The sequence below is a fragment of the Macaca thibetana genome, chromosome 2, assembly GCF_024542745.1.
Source record: "Macaca thibetana thibetana isolate TM-01 chromosome 2, ASM2454274v1, whole genome shotgun sequence".
In the NCBI taxonomy this organism is placed as follows: Eukaryota; Metazoa; Chordata; class Mammalia; order Primates; family Cercopithecidae; genus Macaca; species Macaca thibetana.
Window position 1 is genome coordinate 3,899,051 of NC_065579.1, and position 21,233 is coordinate 3,920,283.

The 21,233-nt window shown below is 44.1% G+C and overlaps 1 protein-coding gene and 1 long non-coding RNA gene across 7 annotated transcripts in view; one reads left to right on the plus strand and one right to left on the minus strand.

Moving 5' to 3' along the window:
* Nucleotides 1-4,804, minus strand: part of LOC126948002 (uncharacterized) — a 30,923-nt gene extending 26,119 nt beyond the window's left edge. For both annotated transcript variants that reach the window (XR_007723294.1, XR_007723295.1), the window contains exons 1-2: nt 4,756-4,804; nt 3,221-3,348 (exon numbers count right to left, since the gene is read on the minus strand). This is a non-coding gene — a long non-coding RNA (uncharacterized LOC126948002). The remainder of the gene's footprint in view (nt 1-3,220; nt 3,349-4,755) is intronic.
* The window catches only part of ATP13A3 (ATPase 13A3), a 93,970-nt gene that overhangs the window by 2,272 nt on the left and 70,465 nt on the right, over nt 1-21,233 (plus strand). For 2 of the 5 annotated variants that reach the window (XM_050779088.1, XM_050779094.1), the window contains exons 1-2: nt 4,919-5,355; nt 6,060-6,101. The exons of 1 other annotated variant lie outside the window; for it this stretch is intronic. The gene's annotated coding sequence lies outside the window, so the exon portion shown is untranslated. Of the gene's footprint in view, nt 1-4,918; nt 5,356-6,059; nt 6,102-6,122; nt 9,134-21,233 lie in introns of those variants that run through there. 2 more of the 5 variants (XR_007723272.1, XM_050779090.1) reach the window with 2 other exon arrangements.

Genomic DNA, 21,233 nt, shown 5'->3' on the forward strand with positions numbered 1-21,233 from the left:
CAAGTTGAACTTATAAGTTAGTCAGGCAAGAAAAAAAAGAGAAGGGAAAGAACAGATGGTACAAAGACCCTGAGGCAGGAAAGAGGTTGTTGCATCTGAGGAATTGAAAGAAGGCCTAGTGGAGTTGGAGTAACTTGGGGAAGGGGTCTGTGATGAGAAGACAAGGAGGGCAGAGGAGTGCCAGTGAAGGGGGAAGTGGTGGGCAGGTCACATCCTGCACTGGACTTTGTGGACCCAAGAAGTTCATCTAGTATTCTAAGTGAGATGGGAAGCAAGTGAACGCTTTTATCAGTAGCTCTGCTTGAAGTCACATAAACTAATACTCTGGCTGCTGTGCAAGAATGCACTGAAGGTGGGCAAGAGTAAAAGCAGAGGAACCCGCTGGGAGTGAATGCACTAGTGCCAGATGAGAGATGGAGGTGGCATGCCAGGTGAGAGATGGAGGGGGCATGCATTATTCTAGTGGCAGTGAAGACGGAGTGATGCGGAAGGATTTGAAATGGACTTGGTGTTGGATTGGATGGCGTGGGGAAGGAGAAGGAGGTGTAAAGAATGACTCCCAGGTTTTGGGCTTCAGCAGTTGTTTGGGAGAGAGCATCTTTGCTAAGGTCAGGAGGCCCAGGAGAGGAGCTGGTTTGGGGAAGAAAGGCAGGAGTTGAGTTTGGGATAAGTGAACTTATCTGGCGCCGGTGAAACACCGTGTGAAAACGATAGGGAGGAATGGCCACGGGACTCTGAGGAGAGGCCTGGGCTGCAGGCATATGGTTGACAATTTTGTTTTTTGTTTTTGTTTTTGAGACAGAGTCTTGCTCTGTCAACAAGGCTGGAGTGCAATGGTGCCATCTCAGCTCACTGTAGCCTCCGCCTCCTGGGTTCAAGTGATTCTCCTGCCTCAGCCTCCCAAGTAGCTGGGATTACAGGTGTACAACACCCGTCCAGCTAATTTTTGTATGTTTAGTGGAGATGGGGTTTCACCATGTTGGCCAGGCTGGTCTCAAACTCCCGACCTCAGGTGATCCGCCCGCCTTGGCCTCCCAAGGTGCTGGGATTAAAGGTGTGAGCCACTACGCCCAGCCTCAGTTGACAGTTATTAATGTATACGCAGATGACAGCTATAGCCATGGTAGATGAGGCCACCAGGGGAAAGCATGTGGTTTAGTCCTCTTATCTTTTTTGGGGGACCCAGACACCTCTGGGAAGCTGCTAAAAGCTCCACTTCTTCCTTTAAAAGTGTTTGCATCCAAGTTTAAGGAGCTTATAGATCCTTCTGAAGCCCGTCCACAACTCTTGTATGGTCAAGAGATGTCAAATTAAAAACAAACAAAAAAACAACAAACCTTGTGTAGACACAGGAATGGGTCCTAGGTTAAGCCCTGGGGAACAGCAACATTTAGAGACAGGACACAGGAAGCACCTGGGGAGGCTGAGACAGAGTGGACAGAGAGAAACAGGGAGGAGGAATTCCAAAATAGGTATGTTATCAAAACTAACAGCAAAGTGTCTCAAGAGTAGGAGACGCAAGCTGCTGAGAGAACTAGAAAGACAAGGCCTGCAAAATGTCCTCCGGAGTTGGCAACAGTAATATTCTGGGGAGGCCTAGCCCCGGGAGTTGGCCTAACAGTGGTCATTTCTGTGGAGAGCCAGCTCTGTTAGGAGGAGGCTTTGCCCCTCTGGAGTGGGAAAAGAGACCCTGGGGCCGATGTAGGGTGACGGGCAGATTTACGGGCACGAAGATGAGGATGTTGCCTCTTGATGGTGTAGGTTTTCTTAGTGAAATAGGAGGTAAGGGGATAGTGAGAGGGGAGGGCACGCAAAGATGGGGGTTTTGAGGATGGAGGAGATGCGACATAGCCTTTGTGAGAAGTGAAGTCAGACCTTACTAGCATGACTGTTTTCTCCATGCAGCTGCCATCAGGGTTGGCCCTTACAGTGAGTAGGATCAGAGGAAGGAAGCAGTGGACTTGGACCCAGAATCATCATGACTGGAGAACCAGCAAGCCTTCCAGAACTTCCCTAGACTGTTCCACTGCCTTTCTCTCCCCTATCTTGAGTTTCTCCTTTTTTTTTTTTGCACCTTCTTTTCCTTCAACCTGTAAACGTGCTCAAGCCTTTCCTGGTGACTCAGCACTTCCTCTAAAGCCAGTGTCCAAATTCTTTTTTCACCATTCTCAGAACATCTGTAACAGAAAAGGTTTTGGAATATCCAAGTGCTCTTCTCTTTTTCCTAGAGCTTCCCCTTGGCTGGCTGGCTGCACGTTGTCTTACTTTGGCTGCACCTTGAATTCTGGGGCTATCTGTGATCTTTTAAAAGCCCGAATGAGTTGACAGGTTCATGCTGGGTAGCTTGGAGGTATACACTGCAGCCAGAAGCCTAGGGGGAACTCTGAGGATTTTAAATGGAGTGCACTGTAGTTCATTCTGAAGGCTGAATTTGTCTAACAGTTCAGGCTGGAAAGGGTGGATGCCAGTGGGAACCACCGTAGGATTTTTTTTTTTTTTTTTTAAGATGCGGTTTTGCTCGTTAGCCAAGCTGGAGTGCAATGGCGCGATCTCAGCCCACTGCAACCTCCATCTCCCAGGTTCAAGCGATTCTCCTGCCTCAGCCTCCCAAGTAGCTGGGATTACAGGCATGTGCCACCATGCCCAGCTAATTTTGTATTGTTAGTAGAAATGAGGTTTCACCATGTTGGTCGGGCTGGTCTTGAACTCCTAACCTTGTGATCCACCAGCCTTGGCCTCCCAAAGTGCTGGGATTACAGGCATGAGCCACTGCGCCCGGCCCACTGTAGGAATTTGAGGCTTATTAAGGAGGTGAAATAGATAGGACTTGGTGATTGGGTAAGGCAGAAGGCTGAATTAAGAATGACTCACTCATTCCCAACTTTCTAATTCTGATGACTGTGGAGATGGTGGTGCCAACAACTGAGGGAGGGGCAGCTATGAAAGCAGAGAATGAGTTCAGTTTTGGAAATGTCCAGTTTGGGGTGTCTCTGTGGTGTCTAGCTAGAGCTGCCTGGTAGGCAGTTGGATATTTGGTTCTAAATTTTGTGGAAGGAGTCTGGGTTGGAAATTGCTAATGTGGGAGCTGCATCCATGAGGATGCAGGCTATCCCAGAAGAATGAGTGAAGTGAGAAAAGCTGTTGGCTTAGAGTGGAATCCTGAATTTAAGGTGCAGATTCACAAGTGGATGCTACCAAGGGAGGCAGAGGCTTTACTTACCTTCATGTGATAATTGAGAGGGTTCACTCTCCTGAAACCAAGGTAGTAGAGAGATTCCAGAAGGTGAGAGCCATCGCAAGGTGTCATATGTAGCAGACAGAACCAGAGAGATAAGGCCTGAGGAATGCCTGCAAGGTTTGGCAAAATGAAAGTCATGAGTTACTCTTGCCTGAGCAGGGTGAAGAAGGGTCAGAGTCGGGGAGGAGAAGCCAGAATGCCAAGCGTTGAGAAATGAGGAAGCAGAGGCAGCCAGGGAAGACCACTGTTTGAGGTCCGCATGCAACACTTGGAAGCTAGTTCGAGGGGGCACTACAGGAGGAGGTTGGCTTGATAATTTTGTTTTTAGGACTTGGAGAGGCCAGCCTGTTTAAAGGCTGAGAGGGAACAGCCAGGCAAGGAAGCCGGGGAGGTGGGGGAGGAGGATTTTAGGGCCTGACCCCACCCAGACCGCTTTCCTGCGGTTTGCCCAACACTACCACACCCCTTATCTCATTTAATCATTTCAGCACCACGAGGTTTGAAACAAACGGTGAGGTATGAAACAAAACGGTGAGGCCAGGGATTGGGAAGAGAAAGCTGTGGCTCCATCTCGGTCCAGCGTGCTGTCCACGCCAAGAGGTGTGCAGAAATGCCAGCCTCACACAATCTAGGGGACCAGGGGTGGCTGTGGCGCTTTCCTGCCCCCGGGAGGTGTTATCAGTGTCGCAGACTCGGGGCGGTGTGCTGCCCCAGATCACGTGCGTGGACCAGGGGTGGCGGCCCCGGTAAGTGTCCAGGGGTAAGTGCTCCCTGCTCTGCAGGTGTGGTGGGCAGGGTCCGCGTGCATGCCGTCCCCTACTCTAAGACGCTGAGGCGGCTGAGTTCTGTTTAAGTAGCGGCAAGAAGAACAGTCACGGAGCGGGCCGGGCATCAAGGGCTCAGGCCAGGTGGCCCCAGGCGGAAAGATGGCCGCAGCCCGAGGCTGCAGGTGGCCGGGCGCGCTCCCTGCGCGCGTCGCGGAGTGGACGCCGCGAAAATCAAACCCGCGATTTGGAAATCCGGCTGCGGCCCTACCCCGAGATAAGTCTTCTGCGGAGGGAAGTATTTAATTTGCATCCAGGACGGTCGGAAGAAGCGCCTTCCCGTCGGAGGCGAGCCGCGGGCGCGTGGGAGCTTCCTCGTGCGCGCTCCTCCCCGTCCTCCGCCTGCGGCCGGCGCGCAGAGTCCGTGGTCATGTGCGAATGACAGTGTTTTGTTTGTTTTGGCGGGGGCGGGGGTGGCTAAAGGAATGAAAGAGCCTTGCATTGGGAGCTGGGCTCTGGTTTCCTCGCCACCATTCCAGCACAAGCTTCCTCCATGCATCACTCTGGGCAACGTCTGTCTAGTCAGTGAGCCTCAGTTTCCTTCTTTATAAAATGGGAGTTTGGACTATGATGTTGTCATAGCCCAAAGGGGATGAAGTGGGTTTTGCCGTCCCATTTCATCTCACCAGAAAAGCCGCCCTCCATTAGCCACCCTGGCCTGACACCCGGCGTTTTTGGACGGCCTCCCCTTACCTGCCTCTTTCTTGTGCCCGCTGGAGGGTGGCAAAGGCGATGGGTGGGCGGGGCCTAGGAATCGCCCCGCCCCCTCCCCGCCTCCTGACGTCGCCCGCGCCCCTCCGCCCTCCGCCCTCCGCGCGGGGATGAAGCCACCACGTGACCTCACATCCGGCGCGGGAGTCCCGAGCCCGCGCGCGCTCCCCCGCCCGCCCGCCGGCTCTCCCCGCAGCGTGATCGGGCGCCGCCGCGGAGGGGAGGGGGGTTCGCTACGTCGCTGGCGGCGGGGGGCCGTTTCGGAGTGCAGACCGCCCCCCTCCCCTGCCCACCTCCCGCCGCCCTCCCTTGTTCTCGCCTGCCCGGCTGCACGCCGCCGCCGCGGGCGCGGAGGAGGAGGAGAGCGCGGAGGTCCCAGGGCCCGCCCGGCCCCGCCGCGGCGCCTCCTTCCCTCACCCTGAGCCGCAGCGCGCGGCGCCGGCCGAGGGCGATGGGGCTGGGCTGAGGCGAGGCGGCGGCGGCGACAGCGGCGGCCGGGTCCCCCCGCGGCCCCTGGGGCTGGTCCGGTCGCGAGGGAGGCCGCGGAGGAGGCGGCGCGGCGGCGGCCAGTGAGCGGCCCCGGTGAGCGGGGCGAGGGGCGGGTGGGCGGCGGCCACGGGGGAGGTCGAGGAGGCGAATGGTGGTGTCGGGGCGGCGGGTACCGGGCGAGGTCGCGGCCAGTCTTCTCGGGCCGGAGTTGGGCATCGCGGGGACTTGGAGTGTCGGGGACAGATGAGGCCAGGGCGGGAGCCCACGCGGTGGGCGAAGGCCTGGGGGGGGCGAGCGTGGGGGCCGGGCGCGGGGTGGTTGGTAGTCGGCCCTTCGGAAAGTCCTGGGGAGCTGGAGGTCCTGCGGGCGGAGGCGGTGGGGTGCTGGCAGGGCCCTCGATGGGGCTGTGCGGGACCCCAGCTCGTCCTCAGCCGTGGAGTATGGAGCCGCTTGCCATCTCCGCATTTTACAGATAAAATGAGTGAGTCCCGTGGGGGAAAAGTGCCTTCGGACTTGCCTGAGGCCTCGCATTCGGACTCTGTGGCAGTGCGGACTAGAAGAACCCAGGGCCCTTTCCCCTAGCAGTGCTCTCGTGGCCACTCGCGTTATGGCCTGTCTCTCCATTCCCTTCATAAAGTCAGGTTCTGGTGGAAGTGTGACCTCTAGCTTTTTTGGGGAGGTGAGGGGTAGGGATGAAGGGGAGGGAATCGGGTTGGGGTTGGCAGGAACTCAGCTGGGGGCTTCCCGGTTTGGAAAAAAGCTTTGTGACAGGTGTTTATTGTCCCCTCTTCCCATAGATCTGACAGACATCCCTGAATCTTGGTGTTTGGACATAGAAGGTATGAATCACTCACATAATTAACCGCTTTTAATCATCAGTGTCTTAGAGCTGTATTTAGTGGTTATATTAGTGCAAAATGAATGGGTATGGAGTCGTACCCCTAGAAACAGACTTGTGTTCCTCTGCACTATTCTAACTAAATGAGTAGCACATACCTAGGTATGTCGTGGCTATTTTAGATCTATGAGGCAGGAAGTTAGAATTTAAAGAATCTAAGAAATGCAGGGACTTGAAAAATTATTGCAAAATAAAGCCTTTTAAAAGTTTCGTTGCTAAAATGAAAGTGTTTCGATTTGATTCCTTTGAAGGGTGAGTACATCATGAACAGTGCTCTATCTTTGCTTAGAACTCAGCCTCTTTACCAAGGCACGTGTATTAATTTTGTTTCACTGGAATATATGTGGCATTCTTTTCGCTAGAGGTTTGTTGCTTTGCTGAATAGACTATAGTTGCCAAAAATCAATGTGTGTGGGCATCTCATCCTGGTTTGCAACCCCCTTTAAAGCAAATCAGTGCTTGGAAGTTGTTCGAAATAGTAAACCTATTATTAATGATTGTTGTAGAACATAACTTTTGCTACTATCTTTGATTTGCATTATCCTACCATTAGATCAGGCAGAGAGTGAAATAATTAAGTGAGATTTTTGAGCCTTGTTAGAACAACAATGCCTGGCTTTGGTCAGAGGATTGGGTGGTAAAAGTGACACTATTTGGTTGCTTTAAATTTTTTTTTTTTTTTTTTGAGATGGCATCTTGCTCTCTTACCCAGGCTGGAGTGCAGTGGTGTGAACTCAGCTCACTGTAACCTCTGCCTCCTGGGTTGAAGCGACTCTCCTGCCACGGCCTCCCAAGTAGCTGGGATTACAGGTATGTGCCACCACACCCAGCTAATTTTTTGTATTTTTAGTAGAAACAGGGTTTCACCATGTTGGCCAGGCTGGTCTCGAACTACTGACTTCCGGTGATCCTCCTGCCTAGGCCTCCCAAAGTGCTGGTATTACAGGCGTGAGCCACCGAGCTTGGCGGTGCTTTAATTTAAAAGTGGTACAGTTAAATACAAAATATTAAGTAGCAGTTGATCTTGAAAGCAAAATTGACAAGCTTCAAGTTGATGCTGTGTTCAGATTGTTGTAGGAAGGCCCATTTCTCCTTCCTTCCCTCCCCTCTTCTTCTCTTTTCTTTTGCTTCCTTTCTTTCCTTTTCGTTTTTTTCTGTCTGTCTCTTTCTTTCCTTTTTTCTGATGGGGTCTCACTCTGTTACCCAGGCTCGAGTGCAGTGGTACGATCCTGGCTTACTGCAGCCTTACCTCTCACGCTCAAGTGATCCTCCTGCCAGCCTCCCAAGTAGGTGGGACTACAAGTGCAAGCCACCATGCCCAACTCGTTTTTTAAATTTTTTGTGGAGATGGGTTCTCTCTTTGCTGCTGGGGCTGGTGTTGAGCTCTTAGTCTCAAGTGATTCTCCCGTCTTGGCCTCCTAAAGTGCTGGGATTATAGGCATGAGCCACCGTACCTGCCCTAGGGGACATTTTGTTCAGGTCACCTAAGTAAGCTTTTTAGAGGGACCTTTGGTAATTAAAATTCTGATTTACAACTGGTTTGAGATAAATAGGATACATTCCTACATAGGTAGGAAACTAGTTTCATGGAATTTGGAACAAAACTCTGTATACCTGAAGGTCTAAACGGTATCTTATGAGGAGTTTTCTAAACGGTATCTTATGAGATATTAGAGCTAAAATACTTCTGCTGGTTTCGTTAGATCTTTTTTTTTTTTCTGGAGATGGAGTCTTGCTCTGTCACCCAGGCTGTAGTGCAGTGGCATGATCTCAGCTCACAGTACCCCCTGCCTCCCGGGTACAAGCGATTCTCATGCCTCAGCCTCCCGAGTAGCTGGGATTACAGGCACCCGCTATCCTGCCTGGCTAATTTTTGTAGTTTTAGTAGAGACAGGGTTTTACCATATTGGCCAGGCTGGCCTTGAACTCCTGACCTCAGGTGATTCACCCACCTCGGCCTCCCAAAGTGCTGGAATTACAGGTGTGAGCCACCGCGCCTGGCCTGGTTTAGTTAGATCTTGATAGTTACCTCATTTAGGTAATAGCAGTTTCCCATCTATGTCATATGTTAAGTGTGGATTCTTGTGTGGATAAGAAGTGTGTATTGGCAACTATCGCATGTTGTAGTGGAAAGAGCATGGACTTGGAAATCAGACCGGAGTTTGACTTCTGATTTTCTGAACTAGCAGTTCGAGTTTGACCAATGCTAATAGTTATTGAGTGAGCTTACTATATAGTAGGCTCTGAATTAAACACTTACATGAATTATTTCACTTCAACTCCATTTTATAGATGAGGAAACTGAGGTTCAGAGATGTTATGTTGCCTAGTCACGTACAACTAACCTCATAAACCCAGAGACAGAAACCTTTATGTTAAGCACATTAACATAGAGCTAGGTTTCTGTCTGTCTTCAAAGTCGCTTATACTGTAAGTTGCTTAACTTCTTTCATTTTTTTTTTTATTAACAAAGAAGAATACTGATACCTGAAAGTGTTGAGGATTAGTTGAGACCATGTGTAAAGAAAGGAGCACTCTTGCTGACACATAATGGTTTCTTTCCTTCTTCCGTTCCATATACTGAATCAGACTATGCTTGCATAACGTGGTGGTTTTGTAACTACTGTGAATATGAGGTTTTAGAATATGAATATGCGTTATTCCTAAGATAAATAGTAATCTTAGGAGATAGGCACTAGATCATATTACTATAGATATACAACCTACCCAGTGGTCAAACTCATGACAATGAGCAGTGATGGGGACACCCTGTGGAACTTTGTCTTTATTCTGTCTTTTTTCTCAGTCTGAGTGATGGTGGAAATAAGAACTTCATACTTGTGAATGACAGCAAAGTGGTTTATAATTTTGAAAATCTTGAAGACAGAAATAGGATTTCAAAATGAGCTTGATAATGTGGTTTATCCAAAGTGGATTCTGTGTGCTGTATATTTGGTGACCTAAACTAACTATGTAAGTATCAAGTGGGAGACCTTATATTTGAATGGATGATAAATGGAATAGGAGTTGGCAGCTTATCACCTATCAAAGAAAACAGTTAAAACAGTTCACAGTTGTGTGCTAAAAGAACGTGATCTAGTGTCTGATACCTGTTAAGATGTCATTTCTGATATATCACCAGAATCTTAGTGATGAAATGTATTCTGAATATACCATATCTCATCTGGATCCAAGAGGTAGCTGATGGGATTTAGCCTGGTTTTGGAACATAGTTTTTGTGAAAATGAAGCTAATTTGCCTATGGAGAGAGTAAATCTGTAGTTGTCAAAACCATGTTGAGTTTTTTTTGAGATAGAGTGTTACTCTGTCTCCCAGGCTGGAGTGCAGTGGTTCTGTCATGGCTCACTGCAGCCTTGACCTTCTGGGCTCAAGCATTCTTCCCGCCTCAGCTTCCAGGGTAGCTGGGACCACAGGTGTGCACCAGCACACCCAGCTTTTTTTCTTTTTTTTTTTGTAGAGGTGGGTTTTCACCACATTGCCCAGGCTGGTCTCAAACTCCTCAACTCAAGCAGTCCGCCTGCCTTGGCCTCCCAGAGTGTTAGGGTTACAGGCATTAATCACTGCAACCCATCCTTTTTTTTTTTTTCTTCTCCTAGAGAAAGAGTCTCGCTCTGTCACTCAGGCTAGAGTGTAGTGGCACGATCATGGCGCACTGCAGCCTCAACTTCCTGGCCTTAGGCGACCCACCTGCTGGGACAACAGGTGTGTGCTATCGTGTCTGGCTAATTTAAAAAAATTTTTTTTTTTTTTTTAGACAGAGTCTCGTACTGTCGTCCAGGCTGGAGTGCAATGGCAAGATCTCTGCTCACTGCAACCTCCACCTCCCGGGTTCAAGTGATTCTGCTGCCTCAGCTTCCCGAGTAGCTGGGATTACAGGTGCCCACTACCATGCCTGGCTAATTTTTTGTATCTTTAGTGGAGACAGGGTTTCACCATGTTGGCCAGTCTGGTCTTGAACTCCTGACCTTGTGATCTGCCCACCTTAGCCTTCCAGAGTGCTGGGATTACAGGTGTGAGCCACCACGCCCGGCCTTTAAAATTTTTTGTAGAGATGAGTATCTCAGTTTGTTGCCCAAGCTTGTCTCAGAACTCCTGGCCTCAAGCGATCCTCATGCCTCAGCCTCCCAAAGTGTTGGAATTACAGACATGAGGCACCTTGCCCAGCCAAAACCATGTTCTAATTAACCTCTTATGTTCAGATAGCATGCAAGAAGCAAGGAGATTGTTAGGTTCTTGTTTGAGTTTTGTCGATCATCATATTTTGAGAGTAGAGAAATAAAGAGAGATTCAGATTTCTGGCGCATAATTTTGATTAAGATTTAGGTTTAAAAAAATGAAAAAGTTCTGGGCTCAAACTAATCTGTAGAAAAGTAGATATTTGTAAGGTAGAAGAAGGTCCTGAAGTTAATCAGTTATCACTAGATAACTAGTGATTGTAAAAGGAGTTAAAACCATTTGTGTTAGTAGGTGATGCACAGTGACTCGTCCCAGTGCTTTGGGAGGCCAAGGCAGGTGGATGGCTTGAGGGCAGGAGTTTGAGACCAGCCTGAGCGACAAAACGAGACTTTGTCTTAAAACAGAACCAAAAATAATTTGTATTAGTAAGGTAAAAAATAGAGGTAAAATGAGATGACATGAGTAAATGGTAATTGGAAAAAATGATCACTGTTATGATAGTTTATAAAATGACTTAATGGGCCGGGCGCAGTGGCTCACGCCTGTAATCCCAGCACTTTGGGAGGCCGAGGCGGGCGGTCACAAGGTCAGGAGATCGAGACCACGGTGAAACCCCGTCTCTACTAAAAATACAAAAAATTAGCTGGGCGTGTTGGCGGGCGCCTGTAGTCCCAACTACTCAGGAGGCTGAGGCAGGAGAATGGCGTGAACCCGGGAGGCGGAGCTTGCAGTGAGCCTAGATCGCGCCACTACACTCCAGCCTGGGCCACAGAGCAAGACTCCGTCTCAAAAAAAAAAGAAGAAGAAGAAGGAGGGAGAAAAATGGAATAAAGGAGAGAACTGTCCAAATAAATTTCTGACACTGAGGAAAGTTGTTTGAGGATGGGGATTGCTGAAAACTTTTCATAAAACGATTCTCAAGAGGGAACTATGCCAATACCATATCTGTTAACATCTTAGACCCACAGGGCCGTATTGGAGCCTTTGCTGGAGTCTGAGAGGGTAGAACATTAACTCGAATAGTAAACGTCAAGACCACGAAATTAATCTGTTAATCAGAATTTTGTCTTTTTTGTTAATTCTTACACTTACTCCCTGTGGATCTTGGTTTTAAATGATCAATTGACACTCAGAGACTAGTTAGATAAGAAATTAAATTTCCAGAAAAAGTGAGTTAACTATGTAAAGTAGAATTTCCTAATTACATGGTCTGGAAATTGCTGATGTCTATAGAATCTTTCTCAAGTTTTAAGTAAAAATACTTGTAACTGATGTTGGATGGTAAGGTGAAAGATGGTTCTAGCTCAGTGAGTTTTTCTTATTTTTTTCACAAAGGAGTTGAACATTGAAATAAAGAGGTGTGAGACTGGAAAATAATGCGGAGAGATCATGGATTATTTAGATTAGTTCCTTTTTACAGAAGAGGAAAGTGAAGTAAGTGACAGCATAAAGGATGTGGGATTAGAACCTCAGATCCTTTCTCTACCTTGGGTATTCCTTTCACCCTTGCTTTAATTTTGTACTCTGTAGTAATGGCACATCTCAAAACTCTTGTATTTTTTTTTTCCAGTGAGAGCCAACTTTTAAGGGTTGCCTTTGCTTGCTTGACAGACTTCTTAAAACAAACTATATTTAGTTTGTTTAAAATGAGTCATGGAATTGCTCCCACATATGTGTCTAAGGGTGGCTTCTTTATATTCTTTATAGCATCCCTGTTGCTGTTTCCCCCCCCCCTTTTGTGAAAGAGGATGAAATAGATTTTAGTTATTTATTTTGATTTAAAAGACAAGTGTTTTAGGTCCTGATTTTTTTCTGATTGATCTAAAGAGCTGAATAAAGTGAAACCACCGTTCATGGGGCCTTTGGGCCTAAATTCTCAGATAAAAATCCTATGAAGTCAAAATTACTCTTGGAAAAAGTCTTTTAAAAAGGCACCAGTTTGAAAACTGGTTGGAAACTGAGAGTCTGTCTTTCAATTCCAGCTGCCAGTTTTCCTGTAGTTTTAGAGAGGTCCCTTTTTTGGTGAGCTGGAATCCTTATCAGCTATGTGAGACCTGTTTTGACAGGTGAATGGGTCTTTAGATTGACTGAGCATAGCAGATTTATAGTCTTCATTTCATGCTCACTCTGGGACAGGGATGTAAAGGCAGGCATACTATCATCATTATTTAAATTATTTTTCTCTGTTGCTTCTCCCCAGAGTATAAGTAGTTGAATTGGTTTAATTAAGTGCATATATGATAGGACTCCACAGTGTGAATAATGGAGAAATAACTTAGGTATTTATGAATGTCTGCTATCTCCCTAAGGTTATGCCACAAAAAGATCTAGTATAATTAAAAGGCTAGGTAATAAAGTTGAGAATATTAGGAGATTATTGGTACTTTCTATCATTCTGAGGGGATACTCAACTACTTTGAGTGTTTTTGTTTTGTTTTTTTAAAGAATAAATTTATTCCTTACTGCTAGCAAGATCTGCATTGTTTTAAAAGAGCTATATAAATTATTAATGGATTCCACAAAATTTAAAGTATCTGAACTTAAATATTACTCTGGGGGTAGCACAGTAAGAAAATATGAGTGTGTAAAAACATGATGGTGGCTAAAAACTGAACAGTCCTATGTCCTGGGAGAGGGCATGGTGTATTTGATAAAAATGTGGGCTTCAGAGCCATAGTGATTTTGAATTACAGCTCTGTCACATACCAGTCTTGTAGTCCGGATTAAGTAAGTCACTGAACCTCTGTGAGCTTTTTTATTTGCCAGATAGAGGTGATAAAGGGTACCTTAGAGAATTGTAAGGATACGAGTCTGAGTGAAGGGTAACTTATTATTTGTTAGCTTAGTAACATTGAAGATATTCAAAACAAGTCAGATGTGTGTGGGGGATGTGATTGATGATTGCTTTTTGGTTTTTTGTTAACTGGAACAGCAGGCAATAATGTCGTATTCAGGCTTTTTATGTCGAAACACTCCGTGATTTTGTATCTTTAGTCTGTATCTTTAGTCGCAGCATCCTCAAAAGCTCAAGATGTTAACCTCATGTATCTCCGATACACATTTTATGTATATTTTAGTTTTTCACTTTGTGTCTCTGGTGTGTTTGCAGTCTGCTTTCTCTCCCATCTTCTATGTTACTATTACCCGATGTCTCTATCTCTGACCACATTATAAAATTTAAATCTATCTGTAATTATGTTTATTTTATAGGACTTTATATGCCTTATTTTCATTTAAAAATTCTGATTAGTCAAATATTTCTACTTTTTTTTTAAAGAAGACTGAATTATATTTAAATTTTGTGACCTTTAGATTTCTTTAAACATGGAATCCTAGTCACTTGTTCCTTATATGAAGATTTTTCATTCATGTCTAGATCATGCCTTAGCTTCTTAAGCCACCAGTTTTCTAAGCTCATTTACAATTTTCATCTGTAGTTCCCTTGTTTCTCCTTTTTTTAATGTTTATGTTTCTTATTTTCCTAAGCACAAAAGATAGAAACCTATTGAATGCTAATTATAATAAGTAGATTAGTATACTAAGTAAAATGTAAAGTACAACAGGCAAATGACATAATTTTGTCTGTAGCACTTACTTATTTGAAAGACTAGACTAACCTAGCAAACTCTTAGTTGAAATATTTAATGGGTCTTTTTGATATGAAAATGTACTTTTCATAGTTGTCAGCACTGCCTTAGAGTTAGTTGAAGAATAATTTTAAGCTAACCCATGGTTTTCTGTTCAGTGTTTGGTGAAAAGAATAGAATAAGCTCCTTAATTTAGTCAGATTCAGAAGCATCTTAAAGAGTACCCCCTCCCCCAATCCTTTCTCATCTCTGGTGCAGCCCATAGTGAATCACCATTCTTCATGTTCCCTTAATAGTTGTGGCAATGATAAGTTATTGTACTGCATAAGAGTTGTGATTTTATAGGTAGCAAGGAATGGGGCTTGGTTAGGGCCTCTTGGTTACGCCCTTAGGACTGAGTTGGTACATCTAGCTATTCAACAGTGTTTTAGTTCCTGTACATGCCACACACCGGGCTGGATGCTGGGGAGACATTGGTGAATGAGTCTGCTCTGTCACACATACACACTCCAGCAGGTGAACACTGTGCTGTTGCACTGCACAAGTCCAGAGGATACCATTCATGTTGTATTCTTTAGGAATGTGGCTCCTTGGCCTGGCCTCTTTCAGGTGAGAAAAGTTCAGAATCTCCATCACCTACAAGATAATCTCTATTGTTTATCATGTCTAACAAGACCCTTCATTATAATCTGATCCTGTCCTGTCTTTCTAAACTTCCATTTGTAATTATTCCTCAAAGGCCATCACCCTGTGCACCAGTCGGTTTAAATAACTTGTGTTCCTGGCATTTTTTAGGATCTCTCACTATTGTACTTCTGCATATGGCAGTTCCCCTGCTGGGGTTTCATCTCTCTCTGTTTTCCCCTCATATTTTTCCTCTTACTGCTTGTTTGCTTGATCAGCTTTACATCCTTCAGGTCTTAGATCAAGGAATAGTTTTTTTCTGAAATCTTTTCTGTTCTTGATTCTCCTCTCTTTCTCCCTGCTGCCATTGCTCACCATTTTGTTTGATATTTGTTTGCTTACTTATTTGTCTAGCCTACTAGATGTGATTCCTTAAGGTTGGAAATTTAATATTGTAACCTCCAGCATTTAGACCACTAGTTGGTACATGGTAGGCAATACCATTCTAACAAGTGACTTTTTATGAAATCAAATTGGCAATAAACCAGAATGATTATTGCTAGAAATGCTAATTTAATATTTACAGAGTTATTTGAAATATTGGGATACTTGACAACATCTTGGTTTTCTGATTTCATTTACCATTTTCTAGTCAAGCAGTTGTTGGGGTTAGATTTCAGGGAACTGCTTGGCTAGAGTGAAGACACTGTTTTAAGTTCATTGGTGAACATGTTGGTGAGAACTTTGTCTGCTGAGGAATTAACCATAAGTGGTCTCAAACTAAAACAAATACACAGAGGTATTCAACCCAAGAAAATGGATGATGTGTAGGATTGTAGCGCTGGCCCAGCTCTGTCTCTACCTGTGGCGCTCACTGCAGCAAATCCGCAGGAATGAATGAAGTGAAGTGGAAACCCTTCTGGGAGGCCCAGTCAGGAAGAGACTCCTAGACTCTTCTGGGCCAGCCTTTCTGTGCGATAGAGTGTCCACTCCCCATATTCTCTGCATACTTCTTTTAAAATTTTGTTTCTTAGCGATCCGTCTTAGGTTAACAGCTATGAGAAGCTGTCACTAATTTATGTATTAACTTCTGAACAGAAGGATCCTGGTTAAGAGGGTTGATCTGAAGAACATAGTGCTGTGGTGGAGGTTGTGTAGAGTTCCATGAGATCACTAAGGGACCTGGGAACACAGGATATTGGGAGAACTGGGAAAGGGGAATAGGGATGAGATGTGGGAGCATGCCAAAGACAAAATTACTTTGTTGTCAAATTTCGCCCGGAAAGAGAAGAGGGATTCCACCCCTGCTTCGCCCAGTCTGGCCCTGTCTCTTTTGTTCAGCTGCACTGCTGGACGCTTGCCTGGTTCCCAGCTTTGAGGTTTTTAGTCTGTAAGCTCAATGTTGTTGGACAAGTGCTCTGATACCTGCAGAGGTGGGAGAAAGGTGGGGGCAGTCCTCTGCTAGGAGGTGGAAGGGACAATCAAAGCGTAGTAGCCTGAGCTGGTCCTGGAAGAGCAAGTAGGAGCTCTTTAGCCAGACTAAGAGAAGGGCATTCTTGGCAGAAGGAATATTCTATATAAAGAATTGGAGTCAGGGAACAGTAGGGCTCTTTGAAGAATTACAGATTGTGTTCTAAATGAATGACATGTAAGGTTTGTAAGGGGCGAATGATAACCATTGATGAATGGCAGATGGTGTTGACAACTAGGCAGGGCCAGAGTCTGTAGGATCCTACATGTCTTGCAATCAGTTTTGACTTTGACCTTGAAACCCAGTTGGGTCTCCCTTCCACCCCAGTTCCTCATGGTAGGGAAATACATCATGTTGTGTGTTGTAAGACTTCAAAACCTTACTAGTGAGAGGCCTGCTTAATATTGTTTAATCTAGTTCAACTTAATTTTTTTGAACAAACAAAAAACTTAGTTTAAAGGTACTCTTTTAGCAGTTTAGGAATTGCTACTACAGACGTACTCTTTTAGCAGTTTGGGAATTGCTACTACAGACGTACTCTTTTAGCAGTTTGGGAATTGCTACTACAGACGTACTCTTTTAGCAGTTTGGGAATTGCTACTACAGACGTACTCTTTTAGCAGTTTGGGAATTGCTACTACTACAGACCTACTCTTTTAGCAGTTTAGGAATTGCTACTACAGACGTACTCTTTTAGCAGTTTGGGAATTGCTACTACAGACGTACTCTTTTAGCAGTTTGGGAATTGCTACTGCAGACGTACTCTTTTAGCAGTTTGGGAATTGCTACTGCAGACGTACTCTTTTAGCAGTTTGGGAATTGCTACTGCAGACGTACTCTTTTAGCAGTTTGGGAATTGCTACTGCAGACGTACTCTTTTAGCAGTTTGGGAATTGCTACTGCAGACGTACTCTTTTAGCAGTTTGGGAATTGCTACTGCAGACGTACTCTTTTAGCAGTTTGGGAATTGCTACTGCAGACGTACTCTTTTAGCAGTTTGGGAATTGCTACTGCAGACGTACTCTTTTAGCAGTTTGGGAATTGCTACTGCAGACGTACTCTTTTAGCAGTTTGGGAATTGCTACTGCAGACGTACTCTTTTAGCAGTTTGGGAATTGCTACTGCAGACGTACTCTTTTAGTAGTTTGGGAATTGCTACTACAGACAATGGGAAGCTACTGAAATTTTACGGAGAGAGAGAAATGGTTGTATCTGGCTGCATACAGACTTGAATGAGGGAGATGAGGGCTCAGGACCTGAATCAAGGCAAAGCCGATGGAGATAGGCATGGTGAGGTGGATTTGAGAAGGGTAGTCATGATAAGATGAGTGGCCAGTTGGATATAGAAGGTGTGAGATAGGAAGAGTTCAAAGGTGACTTCTAAATTCCTGGCTTGGCTTTTTAGGCAAATCATGCTTATTAAAGGAGTAGGGGGAATTGGTGGTGGCTGGGTGGTGGGGCAGATTTTTTGGAAGAAAGAGAAAATGAACCTTTGGAATTTGAGCTGTCTGCTAACATGTAGTTGAATCTGTGGGTCTGAAGCACATGAGAGATCAGTGCTGAAAATGTGAATTGGTAGTTGCCATCGAGATGGTCCAGTAGTGCCGCCTCGATGAGATTGTTACAGAGAGAAGAGCCTGAGGAATATTAATAATTAAGAAGTGGGCAGAGGAGATGGAGGCTTGGTAACCTGGCTACCCGCCCAGCAACCCAGGCTAGTGTAATGTGAACTGCAGCACAGCAGAGTTGTAGGAGGTAAAATGGGCATTTGTGGGCTGTCTTAGGAACCTAGATACTATTTTCCTTATGGAGAAATGTATTTCAAGTACATTTGGAGCAAGAATTGGTTTTTAAATGAATTTTGTCCTTTGAAAGATAGTGCTGCCTACATGTCATTCGTTGATTTGTTGGTGAGGCTTTTTCATGTAAAGTCACCCCATGCTTGACTTTCTGGGGAAAATGAAAAATACTAATCTTGATTAAGTAAAGATGATTTTTTCCTGGTTTTGAAAGACAGTATTCTGGTAAGTAGATACATAGTGCCCATAAAAGTGTTGTGTAAACTAAATATTCCCGTACAGATGTCACTATTATGGTTGTTATAGTACCTAAATACATTGATTGTGGGGGAGGGAGATGTGTGTGTGTGTGTATGTGTATGTGTTTTAAATCCTGAATAGTGGCATACAGGACGATTATAAGAGGTTAGAAAGTTAACATTTTTCTGATGGTTGTACCATGAATAAGGTAATTAACTTCTTCAATAGTAACTTATATTAGTGTATTTTTGAAATATTTGTTCGATGTAAATGTTATGGGCTTTGTATTGTCTGTGCTGAGTTAGCATGGGTGGGTTTCAGATTAGACAAAGGACTCAAGTAGAAAAACCCAAATTCGTGTAACTTAAAGTTGACCCAAGTACCTATGAGTTACAGTTATAGATTTGCAGGATTGTACTTTTTGTACAGAATAACTTCCTAGTGATTTTGTGCTTCTTTGTGGTTGGATTTTCAAATCAGAATCTGGAAGAGTGAAATATGAGTCATTCCGTAGTGTAGATCATGAGGAAAACTAATTTTGCTTTGTTTCGAATTGTAGAGTAATTCTGAAGTGAACCATACAGAAGTAATGAAAAAAATTATTTTTGGATTTGCTATTAATAAGAAAAAACAAACTTTTCTGAGGTTTATATGTATCTCTTTAACACACTGAAGACTTGGAAGTATAACCTCTGGAAAATTTTCTTCTACTCTTCTTTTTTTCTTCTCTACTCTTCCCTATTCCTATACTATTCCCTAGCCTCCCCTTTTTCTCATCCTATCTTTTCCTCTCCACTGTGCTGCATCAGCATCTTTCTATGCGGAATGTTACTTTTTGTTTTATTATGCAACTACAGTGTAATCTTTTCAAATACTTTCATTAGTAATTTAAACTCAACATAGTCTTAGCAACAGTGCACATTACTTAGCTGAAATGGTCACAGTCTGAGCAGTGTGGCCAGTTTGAAGCATGAATGTACAGTGAGCACTGCATCACAGCAGTCACTCGCCGGCAGCAGCTGTAAGGTTTCATCTCAGCAGTGTCTTGATTTCAGCTATATGGTAAAATGAGAATTCATGAATGTTTAAATTTCAGAGACCATCTTTAAATTGATGACTGAAATGTCAGCAGTTACTTGAGATTTTCATTAATAGCATTACAGTTTCAAATGAATAGTTGTTAATTTGCATTATAATGGAATACATACATAAATTTACATATTACTCAACAAAACCCTTTACCTTAACTCTGAACTTAAAAGTATAATTTTTAGTTTGGGGGAATTAGGCTCATTTATCCATTTGGTTTGTTTACACAAGCTGTTAATGAAACTCTTGATTTGTCAGTTCCTATTATATTAAATACCCATGTCACACAATTTCTTTTCTGCTTATTTTAACATACTCCGATTTCCAGCTGCTTGGGAGGCCAAGGTGGGAGGATCCCTTGAGCCCAGGTGTTGGAGACCAGCCTGGCAAGATGAAGAGACCTCATCTTTATGGGGGAATTGGGGGAATTAATTAGGCCCGCAGCCCCTTCCTGCTCAAGGGAACATCCCTTGAGCTCAGGAGTCGAGGTTGTGGTCAGCTGTAACGGTGCCACTGTCTTCCAACCTGGGTGACAGAGTGAGACCCCATCTCTTAAAACCCAAAAAACTCTTTTATTTGTTCTAGTGTGTTTGCTTTAAATATGTACTATCACCCCCAAAAGGAAAGAAAGCACAAAACTTTTATACTCTACTTCATAAGTCTAAAGATGCAGAGGAATTTGAAGAAACTGTTAATGGTACCCTCTGCCTTGCAATATGAGATGATGTTAACAATTTGGTGTATATCTTACACCTTTCTCTTTGGTCTTTTAAAAACACATATCCACAGAGTTATTTGGTTGCTATAAAAATAGTGTATTAGACATACTCCTTTTTTCCTGTTTTTATATATTATGTAGATCTATCTTGGTCTCTACACATAGATTTAACTCATTCTCCTTAATTCCATAAATCATTCATCTGTTCTTCTATTCATGGACGTTCAGGTAGGTTCTAGGTTTTTTCCACCTGCTGCAAACAGTGTGCAGTATATATGTTTTGTACCTATGTACCTATATATATATGTCATAGATTTTAAAAACTGGGATTGTTGGATCAAAGTATATAGGTTTTAAATTTAAATATCTTCTGAGGTCAGATGAGACTGGCACGTTCAGAGTGATATGGCCATAGACAAAATTTAAATGTCTTGTCAATTGGTTTTTTAAAAAGATAGTACAGATTCACTCCTAAGACTAATATATAAGGTTGCTCCTTGTCAGGTTTTTTTTTTTCCCCCCACCGGTTTAATGGGCAAATAATGTCTTACAACTTAATTTTGCACTTTAAATACATTGTCTTGTTCTGTAATAGGTTCATTTGCTCTTTGTTACTGTTTTCTCCCTTGCTTTACAACTTTGTAAGATCCCTAAATTCTAATTTTTTTAGACTAGAATGTAAAGGGAGTGTTAATATAGCTGCCTCTGTCCTCCCCATTATCATTTGTTTTGTGTTTTCTTGCGTATCTTAATTTTTTGTTGAGACACGTGAATGCAGGGCATCTTTTACAAAGGCAATTCCTGCTTTCCGTGCCACGATCTCCGCTGGTACTAAAATAAAAAAAATTCTCATTAAAATTTCAACTTTCATTTTAGATTCAGGGAATACTGTGCAGGTTTGTTACATGGATGATATTGTGTGATGCCAAGGTTTGGGGTATCATTAATCCCATCAACCAGGTAGTAAGCAGAGTACCCAATAGGCACCCTAGCCCCACCCCTTCCTTCATCTAGTCGTCACCAGTGTCCATTCTTCCCCATCTTTATGTCCATGTATATCCAATGTTTAGATCCCACTTCTAAGTGAGAACATGTAGTATTTGGTTTTGTGTTTCTGCATTAATTTGAATGCTTAAGATAATGGCCTCCAGCTGCATCCATGTTGCTGCAAAGGACATAATTTTATTTTTTTTATGGCTGCATAGTATTCCATAGTGTATATGTGCCACATTTTCTTTAGGCAATTCACTGTTGATGAACACCTAGGTTGATTCCATGTTTTTGCTATTGTGAATAGTGCTGTGATGAACATATGAGTGCATGTGTCTTTTGTAGAACGATTTATTTT